This window comes from Arvicola amphibius, chromosome 3 (assembly GCF_903992535.2).
Source record: "Arvicola amphibius chromosome 3, mArvAmp1.2, whole genome shotgun sequence".
Lineage (NCBI taxonomy): Eukaryota > Metazoa > Chordata > Mammalia > Rodentia > Cricetidae > Arvicola > Arvicola amphibius.
Window position 1 is genome coordinate 84,315,579 of NC_052049.1, and position 10,407 is coordinate 84,325,985.

The 10,407-nt window shown below is 45.0% G+C and overlaps 1 non-coding gene across 1 annotated transcript; it reads right to left on the reverse strand.

Annotated features, from left to right (window-relative positions):
• Nucleotides 1-558: 558 nt before the first annotated feature.
• Nucleotides 559-715, reverse strand: LOC119810926. Its single transcript, XR_005284862.1, has one exon. It is a non-coding gene; the product is annotated as a U1 spliceosomal RNA (small nuclear RNA).
• Nucleotides 716-10,407: the final 9,692 nt, after the last annotated feature.

The window sequence follows — 10,407 nt, forward strand, 5'->3', positions numbered from 1 at the left end:
AAGACTGTAAGAGCAGAGAGGATGGAGGGCACCAAGGAAGCAGGGCCTTCGAGATACAGCAGGACATGAGCTCACCGAAACTGGCAGCGTGCACTGGGCCTGCGCAGCCCTGCGCCGGATGGGGTCCTAGCTCCGGACGGGGAAGTGGACGTAAGCCCTCACCTCTAACCCAGACGCTGACTCCAACTGATAACGACTAGCAAAAGTAAAACCAGTTTTCTCCACTGAAGTCTGGCTAGATATGCAAACCACATTTAAGGGCAGGCCAACACCAAATAAACTCAATGGTGTTTTTAGAAATTTTTGTCTCCCAATGGTTAGGCTGGGCTTATTTTTTCTATTTAAACCTCACAGGTCTTTTGCTTTAAGATTATGGTCTCCAGTTTTGTGTTCTACTGGATTTCTCTGTGTGTAAACGTGTCTATGTGTTTCTTGTGCTTTTTCTTCGACTCTGTTTCCTGTGTGTGGTTTTGTCCCTAACCGGTTTTGTTTGTTTTATTTTGTTCTGTTTCATTATAATTATCTTTTAGATGCCTGTTCGCTTCTGTTTGCTCTCTCCAGGGAAGAGCGGGAACACGGCCCCCACTACTACAAATTATGCAGTTGAATTTTCCAAACTTGGGGAAATCACAGGGGTCAACACATCCGGAGTGCAAGAGATAAACCTGGAAAAACCATCTTCATGATCACGTTGTCTCCCCTGCCAGGGAAGTATGCCTGTTTGCTTTCCAGTGAACGTAAGGAAGAAAGCTTGTGGGTGTGGGTAGGTGAGGGGTGGGGAGGTTCTGGAAAGAGGGGAGGGGAACCATAACTAGAATATATTGTATGAAAAAAAAACTCTATTTTCAATTTTAAAAATATATGTCCATGTATGCATCCATATACATAAATATTCTTCTACCCATCCTCCTCTACACCAAAGCACACACACAACACTTTTCTCGCTTCAGCAAGTAGAACCTGCTCTTGGTAGGCGTGGAGCGCCACCTGGTGGGAAACTGGGGTACTAAACTCTTATGGTGTCTGGGAGCTGCACTATGCTGTAAATTAAGAAAAAAATGTGGTACTTCAGCAAATGTTGGCTGGCAAATACATTGCGATGGATGTCATGACCACAGACATGTGTCCCCCACCCCCAAACCACCAACTCTATGGCAATGTCCCAAAGGAGAGCAACTTACATGAAATAGATACAGAATTCAAAATAACGTGTCATAATCATGGTCAACATGTTCAGAGAATATAAAGGAGGAAAAGTGATAGCCCGGATGCACACGCAGAGGACCTTGGCAGTGACTGAAGCCCGAGAACGCACACACAAATGGCTGAGGGAAATAACGAGTACAGCGCAGGATAAGAAACTGAAGTGAGCAGAGACAGAAGAAAACTATGGAAGACAAGCTGGAGCAAAGCACAGGATGAAAAACCCAGTGAGCATAGCCAGGCTGCCGGAAGTCCCACGGCCGGAACAGTCTTTGTTACGCGATCTTCAATTCGGTAATTTGGTGTGACTCGGAAAACCGCGTGTGCACTCATCCAGGAGATTTTTGTTATTGCTGCTCCTGAGTCTTCTGATTTTGGAGGCTGGGTAACACAGGCTTCAGAAGAAGCGTTTGGAAGTCTTCCTGCCTTTCTTTAGTGTGATCATTGGACTAGCGCTGGTGTTAGTTTCTGTGACCGTCGAGGAGAATTCTGTCTGAATCCACCTGGACCCAGACTTTCTTTTCTTGGAAGATTATTGTGGCTTCAATCTCATCCCAAGTTCTTGATCTTCTTAAATTATTTATTTCATTTTGTTTTAATTTTGGTAAATCATATGTGTCTAGAAATTTGTTCACTTCTTTTAGATTTTCTAATTTAGTGGATTAAAGCTTTTGATAGTGGTCTGACAGAATATGGGCTATTATTTTAATATTCTTATATTTGCTGAGGAGTGCTTTGAGTTCTAATATGTGGTGTGTTTTAGAGATGATTCCATGGGCTACTGAGAAGAATATATGTTCTTGGTATTTGGATAGAATGTTCTAGAGATGTGTTAGGTCCACTTGATACATACATCAATTTTTTATTTATTTTTATCTGAATTGCCTGTCCATTGGTGAGAGTGGAATGGTGAGATTTCGCAGTGCTGACATGTTGGGTTTAATCTGGAGTTTTATATCTAGTAGTTTTCTTTTATAAAATTGGCTGTGCCTGAGCTTGCTGTGTATGTGGATAGAGCTGTAATGTCATCTTCAGCACTGGTAATGTCCCAGTGCAAGGACTTTAAAGGCATATGAGTTCTTGAGACTAATAGGAGCCAACTGGGCAGAAGGAACAGAGTGATAGAGAGTTGGTGGCCAAGTCTTTTAGGCCTTCTGGGGCTGGAACAGTGTGGCCATTGCCACAGCTCCTCTGGGCACAGATATGGCAGGAACTAGACGAGCCATAGGCAAATGAAGAACACAGGCTTGTGGGACACTCATGCATGCTGATGCAGCTGCCTTCCCTGAGGGATGCAGAAGGGATAATGTGGCTCAAAATCATCAGTGAAAGCAGATGACACATTCACACTAAGCTTCCAGGAACGAGCAGCAGCCGAAGTCATTTCCCTGGGGAGCACTTCCTTTTCTCTACAGTGCCATACAGTCAGACATTACTACAGAAAATTGTATTTGAACTGATCCCTGACTAACTCTTCTGCCTCTGTGACAGCAGAAGATGAATTTCACAATATCTATTACTCATCAACCCACCCACCCACCCATCCATCCATCACCATCCATCAATAACCCGTCAACCATCCATTCAGTTCATCTCCACGGAGTCACTGACGTCTGAAGGAGATGCAGTGTTTATCTCCTTAAGGACACAGCTTAGTTTTATAAGCAGCATGCTTGACTATCACTGCCTAACCATGCTGTGAGCTTTTTGAAGACAGATGGTTCCAGGCAAGGTTCAGACACCAACAAAGAGAATGCAAAGGGCTGAATGACACCACTGTCGCAGGCTGCTTCCCTCTGACTGTAATAGGGTGGGACTGCAGAGAAGGGGACAGGGGAAGACTGGGACTGATTGCTTCAAACAAATGAGCCCGGATCAGTCAGCAGCCTTGAGACCTCCTTGGCCTCGCTCCGACTCTGGATTAGTCTGGCATGAGGTATTTATCTGAGCACAGCCTGGCATCCACCCATCAACATGGCAGCTACCCAGTTCCCTTTCATCCCAGGGGCCCAGAGGCCATTAAGGCTGGCTGGAGCCTCTCATATTAACGAAAGATGCTCTCAGTGTCAGCTCACCCGGAGCACAGACAGCGCTGCTGTCACAAGGCTCTTCCTCTGGTCCTGGTCACACTGCGGTTGCCTAGCACATGGACCATGGCTTCTTCCCTCTCCTTGACTCTCTCCTGTCTTCATCTCATCTCCATCACGATCCTTTCTATGCTGTCCCTGACCCTCCCTCCACCCCTCTTCTTGCTCTGTCTTAATTTCTTTCCCCTCTCCCTTCTCACTGACCCTCTCCTCCTTTATCCTGTGCCAACTTCCATTCCTTTGCTATCTTTATGCGTTTCTCATCTTTGTCTCCCTTTTTCCTCTTATCATTTTTGTGCATTTCCTCCTTTAACGGCTACTAAAGGTCATTGTGAAAGTCTACTTCAATTTCCTGGATCATTTCCCTGTTGTGGGACACTTACATTTCTTGTCTTTAAATACATATATTTATATATAATTTAAGTGTATTGTGTGCCTGTTGAGTTTATGCATGCATACACATGCATGCAGCGCATGCAGCGCCCGCAGAGGCCAAGAGATGGCATCCCTTTCCCTTTAACTGGAGTTACAGGAAGTTGTATGAGTTGACCAATGTTGGTACTGGGAACTGAACTCAGGTCCTCTGTAACTGCTGAGCCATCTCTCCAGAACCAGTCTTTTCTCTATGCACGGCAATGATATACTAACAAGATTGCTACTGTAATTCAGACAGTAGACAGAGTTCACAGCGATATCTCTACGAATATTTCAAAGAGACTTTTTATTTTCAGTGGAGTGTTTTAAGGTCAAAAACAAACAAACAAAACACAAGCTAGCCCGCCCTTGAGTTTTGGCACCTTCTCCAACACTGATTCTTTGACATTCAGCTTTGGTTGGTTATGGGCTGCTTTCAGACACTGGGTGGCCTTAGAAACCATATAGAAGACTCCTTCTGGGAGCACAAACAAGGATCACAATCAACCGATTGAAAAGTGTGTATCGAATTTATTTCCTTGACAAATACACACTGACAAATATTTATAATAATGTCCTAAACCAAGACACTGAGGCTCCAAGATAAGAACGAGACCATCTGACTCCACTGATTTTTGCCTGTTGCAACTCTGTACACATGGGGTCCAGGCTGGAGATGACTTGTAGAATATTTGACATCGTGCTTTGTGATTTTGTGCCTCAAAAGGGTAAAAAGTAAATATTTATACAAAGATAGCAAGTAGTGCTGCATGAACTTTTCCTAGGAAGACATGAGCAAACATCTGCTCATCCCAGATAGAACCCCAGTAGCAGGTTCCACCACAGTCTGATTTGCCCAAGGCATTTATTTGACTTCTTTCCAGAGCAAGAATGAGGGGTTACTTAGAGGAGGATGGGGGATGCCAGAGCAGCCACATCACCAAAAATTCTCACTTTGACATGAATATATTAATCAAGGTTCTCTAGAGTAAACAGAACAGAGAGAGAGAGAGAGAAAGAGAGAGAGAGAGAGAGGAGAGAGAGAGAGGAGGAGAGAGAGAGAGAGAGAGAGAGAGAGAGAGGAAGAGGGAGAGGGAGAGAGGGAGAGAGAGAGATTGCTACTGATATCACACACACACGTAGGATTTATTATATATAACTTCTGGATTCCTGAAGAAGTGGGCTCTAATACCAGTGAAGGAATAGACTTGCTGGTGAGATGAGAGAGCAATCAGACAAAGAGCAAAAGTTTCCTTCTTCCATGCCTTCTAGCAGAAGGTGTGACCCAGGGTAGAGCTGGGTTTTCACAGCTCAAATGGCCTAGATTAGAGGTGTAGCCTCCCACCTTAAAGATCTAGGTTGGAAGTGGATCTTTCCACCTCAAAGTAGCAACAATCCCTCACAGGTGTGCCCTCTATTTTTGAGTTTTAGTTCATTCTAGATGCAGTCAAGCAGACAGGCAAGAATGGCCATCACAATGAATGATGAAATCCCCACAGGGGCATAGATGGAGCCCCCTTTCTGTGATCTTTCCATACATTACATACGGTAGCCACCACCTGTCACCATGGCAGCTGGCAGGGAGGTTTAGGAGTGACTGGCGGAGATCTCAAGCAAGAGTCAAATAAACTTCCCCACCCTGTTTTTCTTAAGGAATGTCAACAGACTCCATCTAGGGTTGTGAGTATCGCAGTCACTTGAATGAAAAAACAAATGGAACATACGATAGCGGTATCTCCTCGTGGAGTCGATGTAATGTTGTGTTGTCACAGGCAGGTAACCTTGGGCGGCACTGGCGTTCCGCTGCTAGTGACTGACTTACGTCTCACGAAAGCCTTGTGGACTGATAACACTCAGTCCAAAGAGTGAGTGGCCCCAGCTTACAGAGGTAGAGACATTTGCTCAATTCACAAAGCCGTTTCTAACTTAGGACTGCTCCAAACACAGCCCCGTGTGGACACTCCTTAGGCACCTGCAGGCTACTCTAGAACTAAGGCTTACAATCATCAGGCACCCCTTCTGGGTGCACGGACTGAAAACAGTTTATGGTTTAGGCACTTGGGACCATCAGAGCTCAAGGGAGAAACACACAAAACCTCATGGTTCTCCCTCACCCGTGGAGACATGGACACGGCAAACCAGCTCATCTTAAAGATGTGGTGGTTCGAATAAGAATGACCTTCACAGACTCGTGTGTTTGAATGCTTGGCCCATAGGGAATGGTACTATAAGGAGGTGTGGCCTTTGTTGGAGTGAGTGTGGCCTTGGAGGAAGTGTCATTTGGGGTGGGCTCTGGGGTTTCAAATGCTCAAGCCAGGCCCAGTATCTCTCTCTTCCTGTTGCCTGCTGATCCAGATATAGAACTCTCAGCTCCTTCTCCAGCACCATGTCTGCCTGCATGCTGCCATACTTCCCGCCATGATGATAATGGACTAAACTTCTGAATCTGTAAGCCAGCCCCAATTAATGTTTTCCTTTATAAGAATTGCCATGGTCCTCATGTCTCTTCACAGCAATAGAACAGTGACTAAGACTCTCTTACAGTCTCAGATGGCACACAGATGCCCAGGTTAAAGGAACCACCCCAATAAAGGTTTATATAGGTATTCTTTTTTAAAAATATTTTATTTATTTATTTATTATGTACACAGTGTTCAGCTTCCATGTATGCCTGCAGGCCAGAAGAGGGCACCAGATCTCATTATAGATGGCTCTGAGCCACCATGTGGTTGCTGGGAATTGAACTTAGGACCTCTGGAAGAACAGTCAGTGCTCTTAACCTCTGAGCCATCTCTCCAGCCCCTATATAGGTATTCTAAATTCTAGCATTGACCACATTAGCCTCCTGATTCAGCCACCCACCTGTCACCATAACATTACATCATACACCAAGAAACAAGCTGTGGGGCACAGTGGGGTACAATTACTTTAACCTCAGCACTCCGGAGGCAGAGACAGGCAGATTTCCTCAAGGCCAGCCTGGTCTACACAGTGAATTCCAGGACAGCAAGACTACAGAGTGAGACCCAATCTCAAAAAACAAAACAAAACAAAAAAAAAACAAAATGAGTATATCCAGAAAACCAGAGAAACAAAAGAAGCATCTGCAGGTCTCTACACATGATGGTAAGTTTGCAGAATATCCAGATATAAGGTCACACAAGTTCACATGGTCTTTTTGGAATGACAAAAGAACTTATTCACAGTATGGTCTGTCCTCAGAAATGAGGCTGTCACAAAGAGGGAGGTAGGAGGAACAATACACTTTATTCTGGTGAAGGTGGAAAAGGTCACTATTGTTTCAAGAAAATAAACCCTGGTTGTCTTTCCTGACTGGAGAGAATTCCCAGAGCCTGAGGCTACAGAGTCTGCTAAAGGTCCTGAAGAAACAGCCAGCTTTTCAGGTTCCTGACTCCTGAGCTGTACTCGCTCAGTATAGCTTCCAGTCTACTTTCTTAATTTAAGTTTCATTTTTTAAATATACTTTTTGTTTGTTTGTTTTTCAAGACAGGATTTTTCTGTATAACCGTGTTTGTTCTGGAACTAGCTCTGTAGGCAACAATTGGCCCACCTCTGCCTCCTGAGCGCTGGGACTAAAGGAGTGCACCACCACCCAGCTTTAAATCTACTTGGAAGTAGTATTACAACACTTCTTCCCTTCCTTATTCCCCCAGTACCTCCCAGATGCCCTCCCCCAACCCCTCCCACAGTGCCTTCCCCAAGCATGGCTATGTTAAGAGCCACATGAGGAAGGTGGATAATCATGAAGACGAGCTGCACACGGTAGACAGGCTGCCTGTGATAGAAACATGTTTCTCTACGGAAGCAGATGAACACATAATGTTAGCCAACCGTGATGAGTAACCGGAAGTAAACCCATTGCTATCTGATACACCTGGGAGGAGCATGAAAACCTAATCCAAGAAGAATTCCGTGGTTTGGAAGAATCTGGGGTCACAAGACTCTTGTCTTAGTTTCTTGAAGTTTTCCATTTTTCAGCCATGTTCACGCAATGGTAGAATGATACCCTTGAAGTGTTAGCTAAGAAGACCTTTCCTTCCTTAGGTTGCTTTGGCAGGTGTTTTGTCTCAAGGACAAGGCAAGTAACTAGTGCAACCCCACTCCCAGGACGTCTGCCTGGAGTGGGGTGTGGCCTGTGGTGCATTTTCTAACCCCTTGCCAAAGGCAGTCTAAACCCATCGGGGGTCCACATCTCTCCTTTGTGACCAGAAAGACAGGGAAGGCAGTCAGAGGAGGAATCTCGAGCATCATTGAATCGAATAGTCTAACAACGCTCTAATCTTGAGAGTCTTCCTTCTGTGGGCTTCTCGGGCTTCAGCCTTCCTGGTTCGTACAGTCATTTCACAAACAGTCATGAAGTGTTTACCGCATGTCAGGTGTCAGGTTAATGGCAGCGAGCCAAACAAAGTGTTTCCTTTGTCCTTGGTTTTCACAGGAAGGGACTATGGGCCTAGGGGCCCCTTTGTAATCTGGGTCATTGACTCTCCATCAGTGTGAGTCCCTTGGGACTAAGATCCATGAGTCATTCATCTTTGGAGTGCCCATAGCGCCAGATACAGGGCCTTCTGGGTAAATGTTTAATGAACTAACAAATAAATACAAAGGATATAGAAGACAGAAACATTTAGAAAACCCCTTTTTCAGTCAGAAGACTCTTAAAAATTGTTCCTAACATTTTGGGGTGTTTTATTCTTGTGCTTGAGATCAAGCTCACCATTAAGATGCTAGCCAAGGGGTCTACCAAAGCATCCCACCCCACCTCTAGCCCCTCTCTTTACCAAAATTTTGATAAGATTCGAAACCGAAGATGATCGGCTCTTCGGCTTTATGAGATTGCTGACTGTTGAGCATATCCATTCATTTTATACAGCATGAGTGCCGTATCTGAGAGAAACACCGTGGTGGACCGGGATTTACTCAGGCTCACAGCGGGGAAGGCTCCAGTCTGTCAGAGGGGAAGGCAGGGCTCCATTCTCACCAGTGAACCTGTGTGGAGGACACTGCTCATATCACAGCAGATCAGGCAGAACGAGGTAGGAAACTGGACGAGGCCACTACCCAATGTCTGACCCGAGGGACCTACTTTAGGCTCCGTCACCTAGAGGTCCCAGAGGACACCCAAAAAACACCACTGGACAGAAAATGAGCATTCCAAATGCAACCCCAAGGAGGACACTTCAGTTGCTGACTATCAGCTGGGACTGTAAACTGGGAAGACTCTGGAGGTGACTTGGACAGTAAAATCCAGGAAGACCTGGATTCAGATCCTCAGCACCCACATAAAGAAAATCTGAGCAGTAATTCTGGCAGCAAAGAAGTAGAGACAGGAGGATTGCTGGCCACCCAATACAGCGGAATCAGTGAACTCTTAGTCCTGGGAGGAACTTTGTCTCGAAACAAACAAATAAGGTAGAGAGAAACCACAGAGATCTTGATCTTGACTTTGTTTTTTTTTTAATTGTTTTTATTGATCTATATATTTTTTTCACTCCTCTCCCTTCCTCCCTCCCCTTCTTCTCTCTCCCATAATCCCCATGCTCCCAATTTACTCAAGAGATCTTGTCTTTTTCTACTTCCCATGTAGATCATTGTTCTTGACTTCTGGTGCATGCACACACACACACACACATTTTATTTTATTTTAAATTAACAAATAGTAGTTATTTGCACAACCCACTGTTTTAGAGTGTGTATGTACTGTGAGCTAGTTGAATCTAAAGTGATGCACCGCACACGGTCACATTGCATTATGGGACCATCCACCCGCTCACTCAGCACTCATTCAACACAACGTTTCACCATTAAGTACCATTGCTGTTCATGTCTTGAACATATTCCCCTGAACATACTGTAATGTCAAACTCTTTGACCAACATATATTTATGTCACAAAAATCCTGTCAAGCAGAAAAACAAAAAAGAAAGCAACAACAAAATGCATTTACCTGCTCCACCCAGCAAAACCGAGCGTCAAACCCAGAGCACACGCTGCAGCTGCGTCTCCAAGGCTCCTAGTCCAGTTTGCTTCGTCTTAGCTTCTGCTTTTCACTTGTAAAGCATTTTATTTAGCTATTATTTTTGTTTGGTTTGGTTCAATTTGGTTTTTTTTTAAACAGGATTTTCCTGTGTAGCCCTGGCTGTGCTAAAACTTGCTCTGTAGACCAGGCTGGCCAGGAACTCAGAGACCCTCCTGCCTCTGCCTCCTGAGTGCTGGGATTAAAAGCCTGCACCACAGTGACTTTGTTATTATTTTTGAAAGAGGATCTTGCTATGTAGGACAGCTGGCCTTAAACTTGCAATCTTTTTGTCTCAGCTTCTTAAGTGCTGAGATTATAAGTGTGAGTCACCTTGCTTGACTTGGCTTCTTTCCTAGTCCAGGACTAGGCGTGCTAATACTACAGGTTCATGTCCTGTGCTTTGGCATTCCCGGCAATGGCCACATGTCACTCCCAGGGGAGTTCCTGGGAGTCTCATCTTTCCATCCATGAGCCAGCACTTTGCCTGGTGAAGAGTACACTGTGCACTGTGGGCGGCTAGCCTGGGATGTGTCCCTTCCTGACTCCAGCACACAGGGTGTCACCACTGTCGCTCTCACGAGGAACAAGTGTGTGACGGTTAAAACTGTCAACATATGGTTCTAGAATTGCTTAGGACAGAGTCATTTGGCACACCCATAAGAGATT